We start from the raw sequence: 26850 nt of genomic DNA, 5'->3' as shown, positions 1-26850 counted from the left end.
ACCCTCAGGAAGGATAGGACCCATCTCATTGCTAGCAGTTTTCCCTCTGAATTCCCATGAGCATGTCTGTTCTGCCCAGGACTCAGCTGTATCTGTGAGTAAGGAAGAGAGTTAGTTAATACTTAGTTGTGCTCAGGCTCTTGGGTGAGGCTCTGTGGGGCTTGTGTCTTCTGGGGCAAAGTCAAGAAGCAGCCCCACATGTCAGTGTCCACACATGCTGCCGTGGGTGTGCTGAGAAAGCCTATTCATCAGTTTAGTCTAGACTGACAGCACCTCCTCTCCTGCCTCCTCACTTGGAAAATGTCACTGAGCTAGCTTTGTGGGGAAAGCGGGAGCTGGGAATTTCCTAGGTCTGTGCCACTTTGTGCGGTTGAAGGGGGCCTGACTCTTTTCTTATGATGGCAATAAGGACGTGTTTTTGTCTTGGATTACCCACTTCTGGGTCTTGTTACTATGGAAGAAAGGTTCTTTCTCAGCTGCAAGTGAGTAGCTCAAAAGATAAAACCGTGTCCAACAGAGGCCCCAAAAGGAGGAAGGAAGGACACTCAGGACTTAATATGGAGGCACCAATTGCGCTGTGGAAGACAGGTGATGAAATTGCTTCACATCAATTCTGGTTTCTGTTTTAAAACATTTGGTTTGTTGCTATGAAAATAAATATATGGAAAGAATGCAGTTCGGTGACACGAAAGGCATTTCTTCTTCCTAACTTTAGATGCTGTTTCCCTCTACCCTTTGACAAGTCAATGGCCAGCAGAGGAGACAGACCTGGGAGGGCAGTGAATGCTCTTTCTGGAATAGTGGCCTCAGCCCAAGCTCACAAGGTGTGTGTGTGTGGAGGGTCAGGTGCAATTTTAAACCAAATAATGAACTGCTGTAGGGAGTCTACTCATTAAAACACACTCTTTGTAGTGATGAAACCCTAGGCTACAGGGGACAGGAGGAGTCATGGAGACACTGGACAAGGGAACAGTCTTCATGGTTCTGTGTGACTCACCAGGCTGTCTTCTGGAGACAGGGGGACAACACTGTCTTGGTGGCAGGGAGAGTCTCACTGTGACTGGCCGTCTGTTTAAAGTTCATGAGGAAACACAAAGAGGAAACAATTGTCCCATAGGATAGTCTTCTGTAATGTCACTGCTACAGACCCTTCTACATGGGACTCATTAAAGGTCTGGCTCTGAGGACCAAAATGGGGCAAGGGTATCTGGGATGGAGTAGAAGTGCAGGAACAGCATGGCCCTTCTATGTCCCTCCCTTGGTAAAGAGAAGGTTTAACTTACATTGATATATTAGGTTTATATTTTGCTGTGAGAAAAGATATCCCATACAGATCAGAGACTTTTGAAAGCAGGTAAACTGTGGGTTAGACTCTCCTAGGTTCCAAAATGGCCTCAGATCACACAGCAGAGGGACAACTGCAGTCCCAGGTGAGCTCCCTAAGGGCCCTCTCCCCACCCTGAGGGAGGTGACTTCCTTATAGTCCCTGCCAGGATGGGAGCCCATTCCACCCCGGTACTCCTAGCAATGCCATCCTTTCTGAGACCAAATGTTTCTCTTTTCTCATACAAACCCATAGACAGTCAATTGCTGTGTTTCCTCTACTGATTCCAGCTCTCAGATGGGCAGGCCCACCTCACTATCAACTCTGGAGTAGGCGAGTGGGCAGAGGAGGCAGTGAGATGGGCTCGTGTGTGTGTGTGTGTGTGTGTGTGTGTGTGTGAGAGAGAGAGAGAGACAGACAGACAGACAGACAGACAGACAGACAGACAGAGAAAGAAGTAGACAGACAGACAGAGAGCTGAGAGTACTGAGCACCTATCTCAGTGTGTCTTGAGAAACTCTTGGGACTGATTCTCCCTCTGTTACTTACTGGCCAGTCTGTGTTGGAGACCAGCAGTTGGCATGGTGGGAAATAGGATGGGATGAGTGGGCCATTTCTTTACTTAAGCCCAATGCTTCCTCCCTCCCTCTCCCTCCTCCCTCCCTCTCCCTCCCCCCTCCCTCCCCCTCCTCCCTCCCCCTTCTCCCTCTCCCTCTCCCTCTCCCTCTCCCTCTCCCTCTCCCTCTCCCTCCCCCCCCCACTCCCTCTCTCTCTTTCTCAAAACACAGACCAGGTCTCTCTATTATGTAACTTTGGCTGTCCTAGAACTCCCTATGTAGATACAGGCTGTTGTCGATCAGGCTGTCTTTGTGTGCTGGGATTAAAGGTATATGCCACCGTGCCTGGCTTCTGCTTTTTTTTTTTTTTTTAAGGGGTTGTTTAATATTATGTGTATAAGCATTGGTCCATGTCAGAGACCATCCCGTGAGAAAGTGAGCCCTTCACAATCTCCCTAACAGGCCAAATGGCCTTGTACTAAGAGCTGGTTATCACCTCCCTTCCTCCCTATTCCTTTCTTGGCACCTGAGGTTGTAAAAGCTGAATTATAGTCTCCTCTTCCCTATCTCTTCCTGAGTTCCCATGCCATCCAAGGACATGAGTTACACCTGAGCCCAGCCTGGCGCCTGACTTCGGCCCCCATGTCAGCAGATGCCCACTTCTTTGTTCTTTGTATAATTCTCCCTCGACCCCTCCCATATTCCCCGAGATGTATGCTTTAAAAAGAAGGCACCTCAGCCTAATAAACGAGACCTTGATAGGTTGGTATATCTACTTGGTCCTCCGACTTTCTTTCTTTTATTCCCATTTCCTTCCAGGTTTGCGGTCCCCCTCGCACCCACGAATAACTGAATCCCGCGGGACAGGATAGGTCCACATGTATGTAGGTGTGCCACATGAGTGCAGTACCTCTGAAAGGCACAAGAGGGAGTCACTGGAGAAACTGACAGTTGTGAGGTGCTGTGTGAGTGCTGGGAACCAAATGGGGTTGTCTGCAAGAGCAGCCAGTGCTCAGAATCACTGAGCCATCTCTCCAGCCTGTTTTATTTTTGTTTTAAATGTTGTCTGTTACTGTTGAAGAGCTCTTAGTGACTGTCAGCAGTCCAGGACTTCTCAGGAAGCAGTCACATTTCCCACAGGTCCCCACGGCTGTGCCTTCAGACAGTGGACCTCCTCCCAAGGTTACCCTTAAACTCATGTTTGCTCTCCCAGCATTCCTGTCGCTCAGGAACTTAGTAGTTCAGCTGGCCCAGAATCTGGGCTGTGGCCACGGCAGCTTTCTCTGTGTGTTTTCAAGTGGCAGATGGCAGGCCCTGTTTCTTGTGGGCTGTTGCTACCTGGGCCTCTCTATATAGGGCTCCTAACACTGGCAGGTAGCCTCCCTCCTCATAATGAGTGGGCAATAAGTTGATAGAGACCAACTCAGGGGCCTGTTTTATCACCAGATCTTAGAAGTCACCCGTAGCTTGAGGTTGGAACTCTTGGGGACCCCTAAGGAGGTTGCCTCTCATCTCTCTCCTTTATTTCTATTATTTATTTATTTATTTATTTATTTATTTATTTATTTATTTATTTATTTATTTATTCATTCATTCATTCATTTATTTATTTGAGATAGGGTTTCTCTGGATGGCTGTTTGGGAACTCAGTCTGTAGCCAGGCTGGCCTCGAACTCAGAGATTTAGCTATTGCTGCCTCCTGTTGGGATTAAAGCCATGCTCCACCACTGCCTGGTGCCTTATTCTTATATACAGAAGCATGCCAAGCTTTTTCATGTTCCTATTTAGATATATCTTAGTCTTGTGATGTATGTACCTATGTCTGTGTATCACACATTCTGCATACTGCATTCCATACCCCAAAATTGCTTGACTGCATCTCTCAGGATTGATGTTCAGTTCTTATGACAAAGAATGCTCTAGTGAGCGTTTGCCAGTCATGTCTGTGTGGCTGAGGGAGAAAGCTCTGATGTCAATCTAGTCGCCTTCCTTCCTCCCTTTGACCTCTAACTGACCTGCACCCTGGCTCATCTCATAGCTTCTTAACAAGTACCAGCAAGGCCCAGGCAGTTGTCTCTCCTCCCCTCTCCTCTCATCCTCTCCTCGCTCCTCCCCTCCCTTCTCCCTCCCCCTCCCTCCCCTCCCCTCCCCTCCCTTCCCACTGATCATCTTGCCTCTATCTTATGCTTCTTGTCTTCCCCATGTGTCCCTGCTTGCAGCCTAAGCTCCATAACTCCCCGTACCAGCTTCAGACAACCTGTATGAACATTCCAGGTCAGACTGGGCATCTCTCCTCCAGGTCCCACAGTGACCTGAGCAGGGTTCCATTCAGAACTTGGAGGCTACCTCAGGACTATCTGCCATGTCTGTCTTTCTGGGCCTGAGAGCTCTCTGCTAGCAGGTATCAGCTGAAACTCCAAATGGAAGCCTTGTACAGTCCTGGCCTTAGCTTCCATGCTCTGACAGCTAGTGCAGGAATAATGGATCAACCACACCTTGAACATGAACACCATTGTTAACAGAGTTGCCTTTCATGGCTGGAGACAAACATAGGGAACAGTCAGTTATAAGTACTTGTGCAGTGTAATTGCATCTCTGGACTGTGGCTCTCTGACCTCCATTCCTTTTCCATGCAGCCTTGAGCATGATAGAGTTTTCTTCCTCCTTTGGTCCTCTGACATTGATTTCTGTTCAGCCCTAAGACCTGTAGGGGCGGTCATCTCCACGCTGAGTTACAGTGCCTAATGTTGGCCTTTCTCACTCCAAGGCCCCTGACAAGCCATGCTCACAGTGGTTACTGGAGGTCAGGAAAGGCATTTTTATCTCCCTGTCGTTAGTCTGTGCCCACTGGGGAGACACATTGGTGGCAACTTTTCTTCTACCCAAATTATAAGAATCAGCTCAGTGAGACTCAGTAGGCCAGGTATGGATGGAGTTCCATTGGAAGAGATTTGTGATTGACCCTCTGTGGTTGCTTAATATTCCTTGTTAGTTTGACAGGATCTAGAGTAGCGATTCTCTTCTCAGCCTTCCTAACACTGCAATCCTTTAATACAGTTCCTTGTGCTGTGGTGACCTGAACCACAAAGTTATTTGTTGCTACTTCAAAACTTTATGTTTCTACTGTTACAAATCGGATTGTAAATATCTGATGTGTGATCCCAACCCCCAACCCCAAAGGGGCTGAGACCCACAGGTCGAGACCCACTAATCTAGAATCACCATTAGAGATATGCCTCAGGGTATGTCTTCAGGGGATTATCTGTCAGGTTAATTGAAATGGGAAGAGCCACCCACCTTAAATAGGGGCAGCAGTATTCCCCCAGCTAGCTTTCCAGAGAGCATAAACAGGAGAAAGCCAGCTGAGACCCAGTATTCATCTCTCTGTGCTTCCTGCTGCCATGATAGACTGCATCCTTTTAAACCATCTGCCATAGAAACCCTTTCTCCCATGAGTTGCTTTTTGAAGATATTTGGTCACAGACACCAAAGAAACCAGCACACCCTGCCAGCTCTGCCTGCATTGCTCAGCCACTCTGAGCTGAGGAACTGTCTCTAAGAGATCTGCCCTAGGGAACATCAGAAGTGGCTCAGTGAAGGACTGAGTGTGGAGTCTCCATTAGAGTGAGGGGCCCACTCCCAAGCATCATTCCTCAAGACTTTGCTCTACCCCTTCAGAGACCACATCCCTGCAGGCTATAGTTTCATATTACAGCCGACCCCCAATGTCCATTTCCAGAGTGGAGCCTGAAATCCTGACAAGAGCCACCATTGTGGCACGGCTCTGGCCCCTGAGCACAGTGTCTGTTGAATGGACTGACTGTCTTCACTGCTGACCTCCTATCCAAGCTCCCTGCCACAGTTAACCCTCACTGTGCAGCTCTTCCATGCCAGCACCATTCCAGGCTTAACAAAATCCATCCTAGTTGGTATCCAACTGGTGACAGTGAAGAAAGTGCTGCCCAGCCTCTCTTTACCCCCATAACCACTGATCTTGGCCAGTTATCTTGACTACATCTGGCATCAACTAAAATCCAAACTTGTTGGCTATGTCTGTGCACCAGTAGATTATACTACTGCAAACACAGATGAGAGAGTTAGGGTGTGGTTGGTCCCTGCTTGCTCTTTATCTCCTGCATCCCAGCCTGCACTTCTGTGGGTTTGAGGTAGACTGCCTGTAGTGGCTATTCCTGGTTGTCAACTTGACAATATTTGGAATGAACTACAATCCGGAATTGGAAGGCTCAATAGTGACCCTTATCTGGAGGCTTGGAGATAGAAGATTCTGATCTGGATCTTGGTATGGAGATCTTGAGGCATAGTGGCTATGGATTCCAGAAGATTGAATCTCCGAGTTTAAGGAACACACCTTTAATCTGGGCTACACCTTCTGCTGGAGACAATATAAGGACATTGGAAGAAGGGAGTCTAGCTCTAGCTCTTGCTCCTTCGCCTGCTTGCTGTGTGAGACTGAGTAACTGCTAGATCCTTGGACTTCCATTCACAGCTGCGACTGAACCATTGTTGGGAATTGGGCTGCCGACTGTAAGTCATCAATAAATTCCTTTACTAGCTAGAGACTGTCCATAAGTTCTGTGACTCTAGAGAACCCTGACTAATACACTGCCCCATCCTGGCTTAAACAAACACCCTCTAAAATGGTCAGGACATCTGGGAAGACTAAGGGCGGGGCTCCGTCATCCATATGGCTATGGAGAAGAACTGGTTCCTGCAGGATATAGGCTTTCTATGTGCAGCCTTTTGTGTGAGGAGCACCCACACTACTGCAAACACCTCCCCCTTATGTTCTCCAAGGAAACTCAATAAACTCATTGGCTTTACAGAATGAACTTCGGCGAATCTTGTTTCCGTTTGACATGGAGACCTTAGGGGGAACTGTACCATTTTGTCTCCCCAGAGGAGGCATTTTAGTACTGCATGTGTTTAGTTAGTCTCACTTCACAAAGGAAGGAGCAGAGGTTTGGGAAGTTGTGTGACTTGTGGGCTCACACATATGTCACATGGGACCTACTTGTGGGTGGGGAGAGCAGCTGAGGTACAAAATGTCCTTAAACTCCAAACTCCCCTATCACATGGTCACCTGCTCCCTTGGAAGTTGCTCCAGGCCTCTTATCTGATGCCTAAAGCCTGAGAGGTGCTGAGTGGACTTTTGGAGCCAGCCCTGGCTCTGGAACCAGAGGATTGGGTTTGGCTAGTTGGTTCTGACCAGATAGAACCTGGTCTCTCTAGAGACTGCTTGTCTTTCAGCCTGAAACTCTCCTTAAATTTTCATGTCTTTTGCTTCAGACACTGAGTTTATCTAAAATTTCCACAAAAGAGGAGGACATTACCTACGAAGACAAACCCTGTGTCCACCATAGGGCTACCCTGTAAGGCAGGTGCCCAGCCCACAGGGGGCAATGCCAGGTGATTTTTCTGCCGGGAAAGGCTCCTGGCCAGGATATGGGTCTGGACTTTGGGTCTATTCTCAGTGTCAATTGCTCAAGATGACAATTGTCAAGAGCCTGAACACTTGACAGGTCTAAAGATGGAGAAACAAGCCCCAACCGCAGCAAGGCAGATTTATCAGTTCTCATCCTGAGGATTATGACCTTTTTGGCACCCCTCTCTCTCAAAAATATTTATATTAGAATTCACAATAGCAGCAAAGTTACAGTTATGAAATAGCAAGTTAAATAATTTTTTTGGCTGGAGGTCACCACAACATGAGGAACTGTATTAAAGGGTCACAGCATTAGGAAGGTTGAGAATTATTGTTTTAAATGGACATAGAAGGAGATGCTAAGGAGGACCCCAGTTTCTAGCATGGAGTGGGCCCTGGAATTCAGGACCAAGGCAGTGATGGGTTTCCTTCAGGCCAAGCTAGTTTGAGAAAGCTGAGGGATATGTAGAGAGGAAAGGGACGGATTTACAAACCTCAGCTTGAGGTTAGAAGAATGGACTGGTCACAGACACACGGGCCTACAGATTTCTTTACATTTCTGATTTTAATGTTTTTGCATGTGTATGCATATGCACTGTGCATGTGTGTTTCCATATTGTGGGCACATGTGCATGTGTGGGCAGCTCAAGGTAGACATTGGGCGTCTCCCTACTCCACTTTCCACTGTATTTTTTGAGGCCAGGTCTCCTGAACTGTAGCTTGCTGATTCCAGCTAAGCTAGCCAGGCAGCTGGCCCTGAGGATGTCCCGTCTGTCTCTCAGATGCTGGGATTACAGGTAACTGCCATACCTGCCCAGCTATTACATGGTTCTACAGATCTGCATTCTGGTCTTCATGCCTACACCGTGCATGTTTTATGCACTAAGCCATTGTCTCCCCACAGCCCTGTTTAAAAAATAAAATAAAAGTTTTGATGTTTGAGTAATGACAGACCCAAGGGAAGCTGCAGCTGGGTCCATGCATCTGTCCTTCAGGTTCAGCCCCTGGTCCTGTCCTGCACAGCTACAGTGACATTGAAGTCAGGGATAGGGACACTGCTACCATCCACACAGCTTTGTCATATCGTGTGTGTGTGTGTGTGTGCGCGTGCAGGCACGTACATGCTGTGTGCATGGTATCTGATGCAGTTCCAGGGCATGTGTAGATCTGCATTGTCACTGTCACTGATGGCTCTTCATATGGTTAGAAAATTGCAGAGAAGATTCTGTGGGTTGGCGACCCTAGGGTCTCCTAATAATGAACCTTCCTGCCCCATCCTGTTCTCTGTACCCTTACTTCCTGCCCCATCCTCCTCTCTGTACCCTTTCTTCCTGCCCCTTCCTCCTCTCTGTACCCTTTGTCCAGGAGGCTTTCTGTTCAGGGTCACTTCTGAGTACCCTCCCGCTGACGTCCATCCTGTGGTAAATAACCAGCTTAGAAAGGACAATGGACTAGTTTCTAGGCTGCATTTACCAAAAAAGGCTACATGTCTCGAAGGCTTTGTAGGGCCTTGTGTTAATTTTAGATCGAATCAAAGAAAATACACTTTTATGATTTGTCGATTACATTTAACAGCTGCAGGTGACACTGGAGTGACCCTGAGGTCCGTGTCATGAGTTTAAAGCATAGCTCCGTGCACAAGTGACACCATTGGGGGTGCTTCTGTTTTTTTGGCTAAATTCTACACTTTGAGGGGTCTTTCCTTACTGAGACAGTCTCTGGGAAACCTAGCAAGTGAACTCCCATGGAAACAAGGGGGAGGGAAACACCCTATCTTCTTGATATCAATTTTCTGCTCCACATATTTTCGGTCACTCACTAGCATATGAATCCTTCCATCCATGAACTCTGATGTTGGACATCTGTAAACAAAAGCCCCAGACTCACCCAGTGGAAAAACAGTTCTGCAAACTGCAGAAACAGCAATTGAGTAGCGCACCACTGCCATCTAGGGGTCATGTTTAGTGTTGCACCATAGGGTGGCTCTTGAATATCTTGGAATCCAGCCTTGTTAGTCTGTTACTGGGCCTTCCAATGGGAACAATTCAGTCAACTTCAATGGCTCCCAGAAAAAGGAAGTGTAGTGTAGAAAAACTGGGGGTCAAGGGGACCGTGAGATGAAGCTGACAAGGCTTCCCACACCCTTTGGAAGTGGACAGAGCCAAGCAGTGGTGACAGTATCAAGGGGCTTTGGGTCAAGCAGCACAGGGTTTGAGTCCTGAGTTTGTCCCTTGTCAGGTACTGGACCTAGAACAACCTACTTAGGCCTCGTCACTCATTCTATGAGACAGGGCGTTCCTGGGGAGGCAAACATGGACTCAATTTTGAGATTCTTCAGCCTTAGCTCCTCTAGTGCTGGGATTGGAAGGGTGAACCATCATGACTGGACCACTTAAACTTTTGGAGACTCGTGTTTTTAATACCTAGTGGGAAGCAGGACTAGTGATCTTGAAAGACCCCCGAAGGGAGACCCTCACTCAAGCCTCGGGACAGCCGCGGACCCAAGAAGACACTGAGACCGAACTCAAAATATTGAAGGCAAGATTTAATAAAGCAACAGCAAGAAAGCACATAGACCAGAGCTCTGGGGTCGAAACTCATGCACCTAGTATGGTGTAGAGGAGAATCGACGACGAGCCAAATTTTTCACAGGCTTATATAGGAAAAACTCAAGGGGGGAGAGCTGGGCAGGGAAAGTACAAGTTTACATAACTAAGGGGTTCTGCCAAGGGACAAGGGGTTCTGCCAAGGGAATCTACGTAACTAAGGGGTCATGTCCTATTATTTGGCAATGTACCCGGTTCATTTTGAGGTTGTTCCAGGAGGCCCTTATCTCAAAAATGTTCTTGGAACAGTCTTTAGTTGGGAGGGTTCAAACTCTAGGGTGAGGAGTTCAGGAATGTATTCTGGGGTGAAGAGTTCAGGGAGTTCAGGAGTGTTCTGGGAACAATCTCTGGATGGGAGGGGTCGGGCTCTGAGGTGAGGAAGAGTTCAGTAACTTTATTCTTCAATCTGACCCTAATTAGGCCAGCATGGCCTTTAAAAATATGTGAACCACGAGGAACATAATAGAGCCTCCAAATGGAAGGCATATATAGTTCTTACTGACTGGTCGCTAGTAAGACTAAGAAGGAGTTATGGGGGACAGGGAAGGCTACACAAATGAGACAGAGAGACAAGGTTTCACAGGGTCAGTAGGATTTTTCCATTCAAACGGGGAAGGGCAGTCCAGATGCAGGAACCATGTGTACAAAGGCATTTTAGTAAGAATTGTCCCACGTGCTGAGTGCATTTCATTGAGTTTGGCCTGGTCTAAGCTCAAAGTGGATGAGGTATGGCTGCAGAGAAGCTCAATGGTTAGAGCACTTACCGCTTCTGCTAGGATCAGAGTTTGGTTCCCAGCATCCATGTACCAGGGCTTACAACTGCCAGTAACTCCAGCTTCAGGACATCCAATATCTTGCTCTGGGCCTCCACAGGCACCTGCATGCATATATGCAAATGCATGTAGTCTTTCTCTCTCACACACATGCCCACAATTGAAATAATAAAATAAATCTTAAAAATCCACTGAGTGAAATAGAACAGGTGAGTTTGGCTAGAACCTCCAGGAGGGCTCAGCAGTCCATCTTGCTTCCAAACTTCCTCCAACCTATCACCTCCCCACCTTGACATTTCCTCTCTGGGCTTCCTGCTACCACTGTCTCCAACACTGTCTAGCTACAAGGTTTGGTATAGAGCAAGGTGTGGATTGGGGTTAGCTTCACCCACAGCCACAGAAGTGCAAAAGCCACATTCTGCAAGGCTCACCAAGACTTTGTCCCTTTTGGGTGGTGCTTCCTTCACGTGCTTGAATGGCTCTGGCTTCCTGAAAGGAAGTTCATCTTTAGATTTGAAAATGGACTGTGGGACTGTAATCTTAGGGGTGTGTTGGTAGTGTCCCTAAGGCTATGAGAGCTGATTAGCACCTTCACTTCCAACAAGACATCTTGTGGGTGTTCTGGGATCCCATGTAGAAGGCTAGCTCAGGGTTTGGCCACAAGACAGCTTCTTCCTTGAATAAGTTCTTCCTTTTCTTTTAAAAGGTGTATGTAAATTTATTTCGCAGGCATTGGTGTTTTGCTTGTATGTATGTCTGTGTGAGGGTGCCAGATCACCTGGAACAGGAGTTACAGACAGTCATGAGCTGATATGTGGGTGCTAGGGAATTGAACTCAGGGCCTCTGGAAGTGCCACCAGTGCTCTTAACCACCAAGTCCTAATAAGTACTTACTATGACAATTGTCACATTTTGTTTTTGAGACGGGGTCTCACTAAGGAACCCTGGCTGGCCTCAAACTCAGTATGTAGCTAGGAATGGCCTTGGACTCCTGATGCGATTGTCAGGTCCCCAGAGTGCTGGGGTTGTAAACACAGGTGGAGGCCAGAGGACAACTTATGGGAGTCGGTTCTTCCCTTTCACCATGTGGGTCTAGGAGATCAGACTTAGTCTCTGATTTTGGATTTTTGAGCGAGATCTCACTATGGAGTCCAGGTTGTCCTAGAACTCATGACTCCTGCCTCAGCCGCCCCATTTCTGTGCTCTTATTTCTGCCCCTCACTGTACTCTCACATCTTGTGTGTCTTTGGGTTCTCCATTTGAGAAGACTCCCAAGGCTGGAGAGATGGCTCAGTGGTTAAGAGCAGTGACTGCTCTACCAAAGGTCCTGAGTTCAATTCCCAGCAACCACATGGTGGCAGAGAGAGAGAGAGAGAGAGAGAGAGAGAGAGAGAGAGAGAGAGAGAGAGAGAGAGAGAGAGAGGTCTTCATAATTGGGCAGACACATCCATCCATCCTCTTATTCCCCATTATTTGAATAAGTGATCCTGAACTTGCTGGATGACATTAGCCAGGGCACAGGTCCTGAGGGACTGTTTCTGTCCAATATCTAAAACAGCTTCTAGCCAACAGAATAGGAGGGCCAATGGCCTTGCTGTGTGTGGGCCCACTCAGTGGGGAAAGGCTGGCATGGACTCCTATCTGACTAAATTCTCGGCTGTTCCATACATTCAAGGACTTTCCCCATGTCTACCACTTATCTGCTTTATCCCAACACTCACTGGAGAGTGAACAATGAACAGGGTGCTTGCGGCAACACAGGAAACTCACACACACCTTGGTTATTTGATCATTTTAATATGCCAGGCCAATAGAAAGGAAGGATGGAGCACACAGGCACACCTGTGTTTGCAGGACAGAGGGCAGATGTCCACAGCCTTGGGCATGCATGTATCTCCTGTGTAATTAGGCAAATGAATACTTAAATACCACAGCACAGCCAGACTTGGGGGTGGGGAGAATCACAAGCCACAGGGGACCATGCTTTAAAGGCAGTCAGAGGCTTTAAATACAGGGGCTGAACCTTCTCACTTTATACAAAACTTATATATTAAAAGTAAGGATACCACGGTTATACATGCAAGCAGCTTTGGTCAGAGAAAATAAACAAGAGAGGTGGAGCCATGCACAGGAAGGGCTTGTCTGTCTGCTTTCCATCTTCTTCATCCTCACAAAATCACCTGGGATCATAGAATATATCAGCTGGTCTCAGTAAGATACTGAAAAGTCCTGTCTGGTGTCCTTAAGGGCCTTCAGGCCCTCTGTGGGCAGGGAAGGATCCCTATAGCCGAGAACACTTGAAACCTTGGAAGGAACCAGCCTGGACTGGATGGGGAGGGACATCTATTGGATCAGATAGAGGAGGGAGCTGCATCCACCCAGATCAGGTGAGTGTGATGTGCTGCCTGGACCCAGGTCCCTAGAGAGCAGGAGAAATCACAGAGAAAACCACTTTTGCAAGCAAAGCTGAAGATGGCAGGTCAAGCCTGTGTTTCTCACAACTGTGTAAAAGCCCATTCCCCTGAGAACTGGCTAGCACTGCTGGGATCACACTGCAGCAACCGGACAATGGATGGGTCGCTCTTGGCACCTTTGTTGAATTCTTCCAGGGACATTTTGCCTGAGGAATGGAAGTGGGAGACTTAGGATTAGCCAGTGCTCTGGTTAAAGTCTGGAACCCTCTGGAAAATGGACAATGTCCAGTCTCTTCTTTCTCTCTCTCCCTGTCTCTCTACCTCCCTCCCTCCCTCATTTCCTCCCTTTTGTTTTCTTTATTGAAACAGGGTTTCTCTGTGTAACCGCCCTGGCTATTCTAGAACTCACTTTTTAGACCAGGTTAGCCTTGAACTCACAGAGAGCCTCCTGTCTCCTATGAGCTCCGATTAAAGACATGTGCCACTATGCCTGACCAGAGGGTATTTTCTTAACAAGTGATTGATGGAGCAGAGCCCAGCCCAGTGTAGGTGGTACAACCCTGGGCTAGTTCCTGAGTTCTATAAGAAAGAAGGCTGAGCAAGCCATGGGGAGAAAGCCAGTAAGTAGCAACCCTTTCATGGTCTCTGTATCAGCTCCTGCCTTCAGGTTCCTGCCCTGTTTGAGTCCTGCCCTCACTGCTTTGGATGATGAACTGTCATGTGGAAACTCTGAGTGAATAAACCCTTTCCTCCCCAAGTTGCTTGTGGCCATGGTGTGTCATCAGAGCAATGGAAACCCTAACTCAGACAACACGGATGAAGCCTACAGCTCAGAGGGTCTACTGACAATGCCCATGGTTATAGAGCCCTAGGAAGGGTGCAGGATGCAGGCTAGGTGTACCTGACCCTGAATTCTAGTCTCCTTCCCTCAATCAGAGCTTAATCAAGTGGGCTGGAAAAGGGCAGGCCTGCATAGGGCAGAGAGTGTATCCCAAACACCTCTGTGCCATCAACAGTTTCACGGGCTCATCTACTTCCCTCTCCCCACCTCCACCCTCTCTCCCAATCCCCTCCTCCCACTCCACCTGCTACTCCTGCCATGTTTCCTACTATCATTGTTTGTGTCCATCTGCCTGAAGATCTTGTCTGTTCGCTTCTTGGGCGTGGACTAATCCTCAGACATCTTCATCACGGAGGACACCATCTTGTAGATGGCCTGCAAAGGGGCATCTGTGAGTGTGATCTGGAGGATGGAGGGTGGGTTATGGTTTTTGCTCCCCTCTCCCCTCCCCTTCCTGTTCTTATTATCTCCAGGTGTAGAGATGAACCCACAGGTTCCATATACTCCATACAAGCACTAACAATGTACCATTTGGGCAACATCCTAGCCAACCTCCTCTTCTTCAAAAATTTCAACCTCAGGTATGTTATAGCAACAGAAACAGACCAGTACACCAAAGGTAAAAAAAATAATAGGACTATAGTCTTCTATATGAATAATATAGGCTCAAATATATATGGATTCATAATTTCTCAGATTTAAAACTAACATAGTTTTACATGGTATGTATTTTGAACCAGCCCCTAGTGAGGTCTAAAACAATACTGTATGATCAAAGGCATTTATATTTTACAGCAAACATAAATGTTTGTATGGGATGGGATAAGTGAAATTGTATATTTCCTCAATTCAGTTTTAGGACAATTTTATTCTTGAGAATTATTCTATATTTTTTGAGTCAGGGTTTCTCTGTATAGAGCCCTGGCTATCCTGGAACTCACTTTGTAGACTTGGCTGTCCTTAAACTCATAGAGATCCACCTGTCTCTGACTCCTGAGTGCTGGGGTTAAAGGGATGTGACACCATGCCCAACAAGAATTATTTTTAAAAATAGATTTTTAAAAATAACCTTAGTGGTGTCCGTGTCTCTAATGGTAATATAAGCATCTTCTTTTCTTGATGCATTAAAAATATGTAAATGAGGGCTGGGGTAGTAACTCAGTGTTGGAGCGCTTGCCTATAGATTCAAGGCCTTGGATTCAATCCTCAGTACCACATACAAAGGAGTGGGTAGTGTTCTCTTGATTCCTGTTCAACATTTAAACTCTAAATTTTGTTCATGTCTCTGTGTGTGTGTGTCTGTGTGTGTATGTGTTTGTGTTCCTTTGTGTGTGTCTCTGTGTCTCTATGTTTGTCTGTGTCTGTGTGTGTCTGTGTGTGTATGTGTGTGTCCCTGTGTTTGTATGTGTGTGTATATGTCTGTGTGTATGTCTCTGTGTGTCTGTGTGTGTATGTGTCTGTGTATGTATGTGCCTGAGTGTGTGTGTCTGTGTGTGTGTGTCTGTGTGTGTATGTCTGTGTGTGTCTGTGTATTTGTCTGTGTATGTGTCTGTGTGTATGTATGTGCCTGAGTGTGTGTTTCTGTGTGTCTGTCTGTGTATGTGCCTGTGTGTGTCAGTGTGGGTGTCTGTGTCTGTTTGTGTGTCTCTGTATGTCTGTCTGTGTGTATATGTGTCTATGTGTATGTCTGTGTGTGTGTGTCTTGTGTGTCTGTGTGTGTATGTGTGTCTCTGTGTGTGTGTGTCTGTATGTGTCTGTGTGTGTTTGTCTGTGTGTGTGTGTCTGTGGGTGTGTTTGACACATTGATCGTTTGACTGGTACTATATTATGTCAAGGAAAAACACTACTTTCTTTTAACTTCCCAAGGCATCACAGAGACCAGGTTTCCAAAAATAAAACCTTGAAAAGTCACAGGGAATAGTCTTCAATTTCAGAGAAGAACAAAAGGACTTATAGGTGGGAAGAGAGGCAGAGGGATCAGAAAATAGCCTCGTGAAGGAGAGCCTGTACTATAACACAATACCCTCAAGTTATACATGCTGAGATAGGTGTGTCCCTGAGACACTAAATGGAAGGATGTTCACAATGGTGGAAAGTGGCAGAGAGTTGCAGAGTTTTGGGATTGCAGTTTATTGCCTAATGCAGGAATAAAAGCTACCCACTGGTACAGCTATTTTTGAAGGCTGAATTTATTCACAGGCAGTGCTGGTAAAATACCAGAAGCCATACAGAATGTCTGACCTCAGCTGCTACCTCATACAGCATATTTGTACATGGGAGCCTTAAAAAGATTGACTGGTCTACTGTCCTATGGCAGTAGGAGACCACTTTTATTTCCCATGTTGGGTTTACAATGCCCCTCACATTCCCTCCTTTTCAGACACACAAAAGGTTTTTGTAAAGTTTCTCTAGGCTGTATTGTTGGCAGCAGCAGTAACCATGCCTCTTGCCTCGGGGAGTTAGATGGTGTGATTTTTGACTAGTGTCTTCAGAACCTCTGGGTTTTTAAAATACAGTTGAGAATTTCTGAATGAGCTATAGACGAAAATGTCCTAATTCAGATGATTTATTGGCCCAGTTGTGTCTGTGATCAGTCAGGTGTGGGTTGAAGTACTCTCTGAGAACCATCAGGTACAATACCTCACACACACCCCCAACCATGCTCTACCTCTGGTTCTCTTGGGTATCCCCCACTTCCCACAGCACATCAGTGCATTCTATGATCTTCTCAGGGTGAAGCCTGGCCTAGCACCCTAAAACTGTCTTCAGGTAACTGGGAGTGTCCCTAATTGTACAAGCTTAGGGAACACGATGCTTACTAGGGGTTGGAGTATTCTTCCAAGTCGAAGGTCATGGGTTTGAATTCCCATTCGGCTTGTACCCTGGTCAACTCCCTATGCAAAATACCTGCCTTTACCCCTGGCTTCTTAAGGCTGTGAGAAGGTGCACACACAGAACATGGGTAATATCGCTAGAGGTCATGGCGGGTGCGAGGTGGGAGTCCGGCACTGCAGCCCAGGAGAGGGCGCGCCCTCGAACCACAGCACGTAGAGAAGGGAAACACAATGCGGCGGCCCACAGGCACGAACATGCCTAGAACACACATCGCCCTCTGTCCTGCGGGCTCCGCTTCCGGGCTGCTGGGTCGCGGCGAGCGTCCCGATTGGCGGCCAGGCCTTTGCCCCGCCCCTCCTGGCCGGCCACCGCCCCCTCCCCAGCGCGTCCCGCCCCTCTCCGCAGAAGGCGCCGGGGCAAGCGGCCTGTTGGCGCCCAGTTTCAGCTGGCTGTTCCCGCTAGCATCAGGGCTCGATCGTAGAGGACGCGGCAGCCGCAGCTCGCGGAGAACAGCGGGCAGAGCTGTGGGCTGCACGCGCCCCTGCAGCCACCGGGCGTCCCGCAGAGGCTCCCGCGCCCTGCGGCGACTTCCGCCCCCGCGCTCCCCTTTGTCCGAGTCCCCAAGCGGCGGCGGCGGGGTAGGAGCCCACGCCGTGGGCGACTGAGGCGGCGGCAGTCCGCGTCCCGGCGCCCTGGAGATGCCGGACCAGATCTCCGTGTCGGAATTCGTGGCCGAGACCCTTGAGGACTACAAGGCGCCCACGGCCTCTAGCTTCACCACGGGCACGGCCCAGTGCCGGAACACCATGGCGGCCATCGAGGAGGTGAGCGGTAGCGTAGCCCGCGCCGGGCAGGAGGCTAGGTCCTGGGGATCGCGCTGCGCCCTGGCCACCCGCTAGGCTTCCGCGCCTGGTGCCCGATACCCAGTGTCCTCCGCCTGCGCCCTCACCCGGGAAAAGTTTCTGGTACCCCAAAGCCGGACGCAGCCGGACCAGCAGTGCCCGACACAGAAACCCTTTGTTCCCTGCTCTAGGGAGAGGCTGCTTGGCCACCTTGGGCCTTTTTTGGGAACGCTCCTGTCTGTTCCCATTTCCCTCGCAGGGTTTCAGGTCCTTTGCTCCCATCCTCGGAGAGGTCAACTTCGGCTGCAGAATCCGTGGCGGCTGCGAGCCGGGGACCCCTGCGAGCTCTGCGGCCCGGGAGTGATGGGTCTGCCTGCGCGGACCTCTCCAACTTGTTCCGGACGTAGCCCGGCGGGGGCAGCTGTGGCTTCTGAGCCAACATGTAGAGCAGATCCAGGGACCCCAAGCTGCTTAGGCACGGGTGCCCATCCCATCTTGGGAGGCCTGGCAGTGCCCACTACTTGCCACAGAGCAGCGCTGTAGAGGGATGTGGAGAATGGTCTCTTTCAGGTCCAAAAGGTCTTTGGTGGCCGCTTCTAGGCTACCAGTGTGGTGCCTGTTGACAGTATGATCAGCTCCTGTGCCCTTAACCTGGAAAGGGCCTGCATAGTCATTGTATTGAGTGGTTAAGCAGCAAGCTCTCCAGATCCTGGGGAAGAGGGACTGCGAGAAGGAAGCAGTTTGGGTTGAAAATTGAAGCAGGCTTGGAAGAGGCTGTGTGAGTCCAGGGACCACGGCTGTCCACAGCTTGGGAAAGCCTCACTTACATCATTTTCTTTACCTCCCCAACAGAATTTAGTTTCGTGTTTTCGGCTCTTTAGGCCTTGTTCGTCCAGCTGGACTCACAAAAGGTAGCTGGAGAACGAGACACACATGTGTAGCAGTAGTGAACCGTAGTAGGGGTGTCTGTGGACTGAAAGAACCTGGTTCTGCTCTCCTGAATTCTGATTTCATATGATTTGGGTGAGGCCTGGAGCTTTTATATTTGTAAAGGGCTCCTCCCTAGTTGATCATCACTGATAGACAGGTGATTATGTCATGTCGTGTGCCAGGTAGTGATGAATCAAGGTTATGCATAACTTGGGGATAGGATGTGGTTTTGGAGGGGAGGAAACTGAAGTCAAGACAGGCATCTCTGCAGAGGTGACCTTTGAGCAGTCTGGAATGCAGAGGCTGCCTGCTTGCAAAGACCTAGGCATAGAGGAGTCCTGGAAAAGGGCTGAGATGTGGGTATCAGGGCAAAGAGAAGGCCTGTGATCAGAGGGGAGGGAGAACAGAGGGGCCTGTGTGGAGGGGTAGCTTAGGTCCAGATAGCACTGGGCTTTACCTTGGGGAGAGAATTTGCACTTTGGCTGTGGAGTGATGCGAAGCTGTTAGAGGGTTTGGGGCTCAGACTCCCATGGTCTGATTTCCTCTTTAGGATTTACTTTTTATTGATTTGTATCTGTGTGTGACACTTGGATTGCAGATGCTCTCAGAGCTTATGCAGCTGGAGTTGTAGGCAGCTGTGAATTGCTTGGTTGTGGGTGCTGGGAATGAAACTTGGAACCTCCAGAAGAGCAGGAAGTTCTCTTACAATAAACCTTTTCTCCAGTCTCTGCTTCACAGTTTAAAGACATTTCAGTGCTTGTTCCCAGGCCTAGGAGAAAAGTGGGGAGACCAGCAAAGGAGTAGGGGTTCATTTGGGTGCTGCAGTGGTGGCAGTGTAGAAATGTCCTTTGAACTGGGAGTCATTCCCTGATACTTGAAGCATGGGTCTCCTGTCATCTCCAAGGTAAAAGTGGCACTGTCCAGCATGCCTTAGTGGTAGAGACCAGGTCTACTGTGAAGATTGGCTGGGTGGAGGTCTTGTATTGAAAACAGTCCTTTTTTGTTTGTTTGTTTGTTTTTGTTTTTGTTTGTTTTTTGTTTTTTTGAGACAGGGTTTCTCTGTATAGCCCTGGGTGTCCTGGAACTCACTTAGTAGACCTTGCTGGCCTCAAACCCAGAAATCTGCCTGCCTCTGCCTCCCGAGTGCTGGGATTAAAGATGTGCAACACCATGCCTGGCAATAACTAGTATGTTTAAGAGGTTTAATTCTATGTTAAGAAAATGTGCTTTTGCCAGTTGGTTGCCTAATACCAAATGGTCAGCACCGAAGCCAGACATATAAATAATATTATACAGATCGTGCAGGCTGTGTTTATATGTTTAGGGAATATACATATATGTATAAAATAACAAAGGAAAAGAGAGGTTATGAATTTGAAAGAGAGGAAGCAGGGATATGTGGGTTGGTTTGGAGAATAGAAATGATGAGATTATATTACAATTTCAAAAAATAAAGAAAAGTAATTGTAAAGTAAGAAAGCATTAAATGAGCTCATTTAAGATTATTCCTTTTTGAGAGAGGTCATATAGGCACAATGGAGTCATGTGACTCTGGGTTTCAGCAGTTGACAAAACAGGAGTTCTGACCACTCTGGTTGCTTCTTCAATGTCCTTTCACTGTACAGAGGTTGGTTTCCATAGTGCAAGCTGGTGTTCATTGAGTCTCTGCAGGCCAGCTTCCATTGTTGTCAACTTAGAGGAGCCAAGACTGACAATTCCATTGATATCAAGTGCTAACCCCTGGGGAGACAGGTAGCATTAGAGGCCCCTTTTTAGAGGCTTTTCTTCTCTTGTTTTACTTTTTAGGCAGGGCCTCAGGGTTGCCTTGAACTCTGTGTACCAAATATAACTTTGGATTTCAGATCCTCCTGCCTCTGCCTCCAACTTTGAAGGCTGCAATTACAGCATGTTTTATCATGTTTGTTTTATGTGGTGCCAGGGATCAAATCCTGGGCCTCCTGAATGCCAGGCAAACATTCTACCAAGTGAGCTGCCTCCGTAGCCTCTAGAGGCGTTTACTGATAGGCCTTCACTGCCACACAGTGAGTTGTCTAATAATACACCTGGTCCCTTAAGGCTGTGGGTTCCAGAAAACCATCTGGGTTGTGTACATAAAGGCCTCATAGTGAATGGACTCAGGCTGGGTCTTCCAGGCCAGGAGATCTGTGTGTGGTGGCTGCTGCTTCTTAGAGGGGCACAAGCTAAACCATGCCAATTAAGGTAACTGTTAGGAACAGACCTTCCACCTAGGGCTGTCCTAATCATCAGGATATATTCTTCTCAGATCAAAGAAAAAGTCTCCAAAACTAATGCCCACAGGAACATGGCAGAAGAGGGGGTATAAAGAGCATCAAGGGACACATTTGGTAAAACACTTGTTTTCTGGGTATTATGCGGCAATTGCACCCTGGGCAGTGCCATTCCATTTATATGCACAAGATCCAGCCTAACAGATATTGAGTAATATTCCATCAGGCAGCACTAAGTGACCTTAGTATTGATGGTGATGGTGATGAAGAAGAAGAACAAGAAGGAGGAGGAGGAAGAGAAGAAGAAGAGAGGAGGAGGAGGAGGAGGGGGAGGAGAAATGGGGGAACTAGGAGGAAAAAGAAGACACAATGAAGACATGAAGGTGGAAGTGTTGGAGATGATGTAGGTAGAGAGAGGAATGAGAGATAGAAACAATCAAGATATACTGTGTGCACATATGAAATTTTCAAAGAATAAATTAATGACAAATAAATAATAAACCTTCCAGTCCAGCTCACCCCAGCTTCCTGACCATTGCCTTGCCTCTAACAACCCTAACAGTAAGAACCCTAATCCTAACCGTAACCCTCTAATAGCCTAACCCTGCTTACTGTGAGGGAAATGTGTTCATTATACCTTTTGAGGTGAGAAACCATTTCTTAATCTTGATCTTTTGAGATGGTCAGATCCACCTTCAATCTAGGCAATAGATTCTTTTGGCATCCTACATACATAAAAGACAATGAACAGGGTTTTCTTTCATTTTTTTACTTGCCCTATTTTTGTATATTAGAAAAGGTGATTTGCTAGTTTGATTTTTAAAATTGGCATTGGAAAGTACTTATTTCTTCAGAATTCTGGTACATAGTGAATATCAGCTGTAATAACCTGCAACATGAGATAACCTGTCCTTGATTTTTCTAAGTTCCCTTGGCCGAGAGCCTTTCTATATTAGACATTAGAGAGACATTCTTTTTAAGTTTCCTTTCTATATACATAGAGAAATTCATTCTGATTTGAGATATGTTTATCTAGAGAACCTGTCCTAATACAACTGTGGCTTTTCTCTACTTTGCCACTGATGACGATGTGCTGGCTACCAAGAAGGCTCAACAGTGTTTCCCTTATATTTCTGGCTTTCCTCCCAGGGTTGTTTGGTATCATCTGAGAACGGGAGCTGCAGTCTCCCTGAGCCCAGCACTGAGCCACAAACAAAACTCTTTTTTTCTAAAATCCCTCTTAAATGTTCACTGCCTGGGCTCCCTCCCACTCAGATTGATAACCCCACTGCACCTTGGGTAATGGGCTATGCAAGCTCTTCCCCTGGATTTCAGGAAGAAGGCAAGTGCTGTTAGGCAAGCTCAGGCAAGGTCTGAAGTCAGGTCCTGGTAATGCAGGATCATTGCTCATGAAAGAACCTAGTGGTGAAACCCCCACTCAATTCCCAATTCGACATGCACCCAAGAATCACGAACAGACGACCATCTTGATGTAAATTCATGAGGATGCTTAATTACGGAGCTCCGGACCAACATGTATCCCACACAGGAGATAATGGATGTCGGCCATGAGGCTCGAAAACTAGGGGTTTTTATGGGGTAAGGGGCTTAAGGGTGTGGAATTCAGCATAGTGACACACTATTGGCTTATTCAAACATTAACAGAAAGATTACAGGGCATCAGGACTTTGTTCCTGTGGGCTGGGGGGCTTATCTTTGTTCACATAGCAACCAGTTGATGTATGACTTTACCCGGAGTCAAGGGGCAGTAGACAGAGGGGAGGTTCCGGCCAGGTGGTGTTGACCCAGACAAGATAGCCCTGCTTCTCCTCACATTCCTCTTTATCTTATAGGTTAAGCTGTTCCCCGGAATGTTTTAACAACAGGGCATACCCAGGTTTGTTTTTCTTTATTCTCAGCCCCAGGCAGCCTCTAGGCTCACAAACAACCAGCAATTTCTGAGTACTTTATATGACTTACAGGTCTTGAAATTTCATCTTTCACTCACAGAGGGCAGGAGCAGGCCCTCTGACTAGCCTGAGCTGGAATGTGTTGGGAACTAAAAGGGGGCCCTGGGGAAGAAAGGAAAGGGGGGAAGGCCCATGCCCTGCCAGAGTTCCACCTATGCTCTGGATAGGCAGATGTGGGAGAGCTACCATACACTCTCTGCTCAGCCCCAGGTGGGCATCTAAGCCTTTGACCCACTCTTTGGGTGTGAACAAGGGGCAGCCCAACCTGGGAGCCCCGGGGCTACATTCCTAAAGCCCTGGAATTATGGGAGAGAGGGATGAGGGATGAGAGGTTCCCACACCTGTGAGAGTGAGCACAGTGGATCTTGACTGGAGCATATGAAGGCCTTCCATGGGGAGATAAGAAAGGGCTCATTAGCAGAAAGCCTATCCCATCCTCCAAGCGCAGTGGGCCTTGAATAGCAGAGACATCCTATGGTTTTAGAATTTTATTATAGAAAGGCAGGGAGAAAGAGAGAAGGTAGAAGAGAGAGAGAGGCCCCCCTAGAAGGCTAGAAGGGGGAAGGCTAGATAGAAAGAGAGTAAGAGGGAGAAGACAAAGAGAAAGGAAAGAGGAGAGGAGAGGAGGAAAGGAGAACTCAGTCCTTTTTATGGTCTTTACTGTTGCTAGGTAACTGGGGAGGAGTTTAGCCTGAAGGTCAGAAGCTTGGGACCTTGCCTACTTTTAGCCATGCTTCTCTTGTGGTGGCTGTGAGAGAGGGGTGGGGCTGTAACTTAGGGAGGGGCCAGAGTTCCTTGAGCATGAGAGAGTGAATGCCTTCCTTGTTACATAGGTGAATTATACCCTTTTGGGGTTCAGACCTCGCTCAACTGGAGACCTGCCTGTCTGTGCAAAGCCCAGTGCCCCACATGAATGGTGAGTTCTCCCCCAGGGCTGGGAGGGGTGAGAATCCTCTTGGGAATCAGGCTCAAATGCTAATGTAGTGCAAACCACACCTGAGATCTGGAAAAGGTCTGGCCCTGGACAAGAAGCAAGCTTTAACCTTGAGGAGGGGTGAGACCCACTGGCCACTCAAGGTCTCCACTCAGACCTGCCAGTCAGACGAGGAGGCGGGATCTTTTGGGTGCCTTTCCCCAAGTTCACTGTGTCTGTGCAGGCTTGAATGGTTCTCTGTGTCCTGCTCTGAGCTCTGCTGTTGGGTGCTGTGAGAGGACCTCAGGGAAGCTCATTCCAGGCATGGTGAGCACAGGGTTACTGCCCACAGAGGGTAGGGGCAGGGTGCTGAGCAGTGGAAGCTGGGGTAGTGAGTCTGTTAGACCTAGTGGGGAAACCCCCACCCCATTCCCGATTCGGTGTGCACCTAAAAATCACGAAGGACCATCTCTTGATGTAATTACATGAGGACGTTTAATTACGGAGCTCCGGACTGGCATGCATCCCACACAGGAGATAATGGATATCGGCCCCGAGGCTTGAAAGCTAGGGGTTTTTATGGGGTAAGGAGCATAGGGGTGTGGAATTCAGCATAGCGACACACTATTGGCTTATTCAAACATTAATAGAAAACAGCACTTTGTTCCTGTGGGCTGGGGGCTTATCTTTGTTCACATAGCAACCAGTTGATGTGTGACTTTACCCGGCGCCAAGGGGCAGTAGACAGAGGGGAGGTTCTGGCCAGATGGTGTCAACTCAGACCAGATAGCCTTGTCTGCATCCTTGCATTCTTTTCATCTTTACAGTCAAGAATGTCTTAGGAATGCCTTAACAACAGCCCTGCCCTGGCATGCCTGGGGGCTGCTTTGCTTTGTTCTCAGTCCCAGGCCCGGGCAGTGGGCTCTTAAACAACTCACAAGTTACAATATTTCATCTTCCTTCAAGTCCTCTCTGGGGCTGGATGGGAAGTATAAGCCATATGTGAGTACCTGTGAGGTCACTCGTGTTGCTCCTCACTTGCTCCATCGGGGGTGACCTCTGAATAACTTCCCTATCATTGCCCAAATCGTTTGGACCTTAGGCTGGCTTGTGAAAACAAGGGTTGTTTCTTTGAGTCTGTAGCACACATGTCCAAACCCCTTTGTCTTTTAGTATACATTAAGAAGACAGGTAAAAATCTAATAGGTCTGATTTCATACATTATACTTGTTTTTGTTTTGTTTAGGTTTTGTTAATTTTTTTCTGTTGCAGTTTTTTCATATTTTTTACTTCATATGTTTAGTGATTTGGTTATTATTTGGAAAAGGGACTTTAAGAATTTCAGAATTTTTGTTTGTGGATTTATTGAAAAATGATAGACCTCTGAGCTGATATTCTTTTATTCCAATCGTTTGTAATTTTCGCCTTCACATATTTTGCAGAAGTCCCGGTTGTTTATTGCCATGAAACTTTTAGAATCCACATTTTTTGACTAAGATATTAATTTTTTCTCTTCATCTTGAATCCCTGAGATTCTGTCTTCCTTTCCTGTTCTGTGGGTGAACCTTGCCTCTGTAGTTGTCAGTGTACAGGTAATCTCATGTCCTGCTCTTAGGGACTTAGCAACTGCTTATGTCATTTCCTGCCTCCATCCCCTGTGTCTGTTGTCAGGCATGCTTTATATACATGGACCACCAGCTATAGCAGCTCTCTATTTTTGTTCCCTGTCTCTGTTCTCTGCACATGCACACTCTCTGTCATCTCTACCCTCATGGCTCTCTTTCTCCTTCCTGTCTGTGTGCCTGTCTGCAGGTCCTCTTGTGTACTTCTATCCCTTCCCCAGGTTCTCACTCCTCTCCCTTCCCCCAAACAACCTCTTTTGCACTTTATCTGTTGCATGCTTTAATTTCTCAGACCTGCTGTGATGGGAGAGCTTGGATTTCTTGGTTGCAATTGTTCCTGGCTGTTACTCTCTATGTTGCTATGCTGGTGTGTAGCCATCTCTGTTTGGGTGATTATTGACCTAGGTACTGGCCTCTGGGCTTGTCTTTTTGGGTGGGAGTTTTGTTCCTGGGTTACTGTTTGATGCATGGATTTGAAGAGAGTGTTCACTGACAGTTTCCTATTTTACTGACCTATTTTGTGGGTATGGTCACCAGGGGATGCTTTGTGATATTAAAAGCTGGGAGAAGAGACAGGCAGGAACAGAAGATCTTAGTAATCCACAAGGAGACATGGTCAGCAGAGAGGTCAAGTACCCCATGGTGTTTAATACAATGTTGGAACAACTGGGAAAATTGAATCTGGGGTAAATCAATCAATCGTGAAGTTGATCTATGGAAGCTTACCTTGTGTCCTTTCAGGCATGGAATGTGGTTGAACAGGGAGTATCTGCCCAAGTGGCGGCTGAGACACAGGGATGAGGCAGGAATGGATGGGCAGGTGGGGATTGTCTGTGGTGGTGTTTATAGGAGGCTTGCATAGGAGGAGAGGAAATTTCCAATGATATTCTGTTCCAGTGGTAAGGGCAGCTGATATTAGTGTCTGCAGTAACAGATGGTGAGGTAGGTCTTTGGGCAAAGTCTAGTCCACAGACAGGCATGGTTGCGGTTAACCAGGAGTTTGTGTCTATAATCAGGGGGTTAGGAACAGAGATGAGTTTGTAAATCCCAAACAGTTTGCTTTTTGAGAATGTACATTTGTACATTCCAGCAAAAATCCCATGACAAAATCCCCTTATCAACAGCCAGTTAAGGTACATCAGCAGGGTCAAGCTACATAGAGATAACTAAGACCTCCTATAGAAAACAAAAACAGAAACAGCTTACCCATCATGGTTGTCAGATTTTTTCTTTTTTTTTTTTGCCCCCCTGCTTGGTTCTGGCACATTATGCCAGATATACAGTTTTTAAAATATTACAATGCTGATTTGTATGCAAACTCCCCAATCTTGTTGTAACTACAATAAATACTCAAAACCTCTAGACTTGATCTCTCAGTTTGTACCTAATGGGAGTTTGACTGCTGAGAGTCCTTGTTACTGAGCTCATAAAAATGGCCTCTGTGTGTTTGCATTGCAATAGGCTTTGTGCTGTTCATTGCAGTTTCTGTGAGTTGGGCATAAAACCTTGCTGCTTTGACTGGAACCCCAAG

The 26850-nt window shown here is 47.4% G+C and overlaps 1 non-coding gene across 1 annotated transcript in view; it reads left to right on the top strand.

The window, feature by feature from the left end:
* The first annotated feature begins 17147 nt into the window (after positions 1-17147).
* Positions 17148-26850, top strand: part of 3110053B16Rik — a 29136-nt gene continuing 19433 nt past the window's right edge. Inside the window, exon 1 of the transcript XR_003950190.1 lies at positions 17148-17617. This is a non-coding gene — a transcript (RIKEN cDNA 3110053B16 gene). The remainder of the gene's footprint in view (positions 17618-26850) is intronic.

The sequence above is a fragment of the Mus musculus genome, chromosome 12, assembly GCF_000001635.26.
Source record: "Mus musculus strain C57BL/6J chromosome 12, GRCm38.p6 C57BL/6J".
In the NCBI taxonomy this organism is placed as follows: Eukaryota; Metazoa; Chordata; class Mammalia; order Rodentia; family Muridae; genus Mus; species Mus musculus.
The sequence above is the reverse complement of the archived record's forward strand: the minus strand, read 5'-3'. Positions and strand labels throughout refer to the sequence as shown.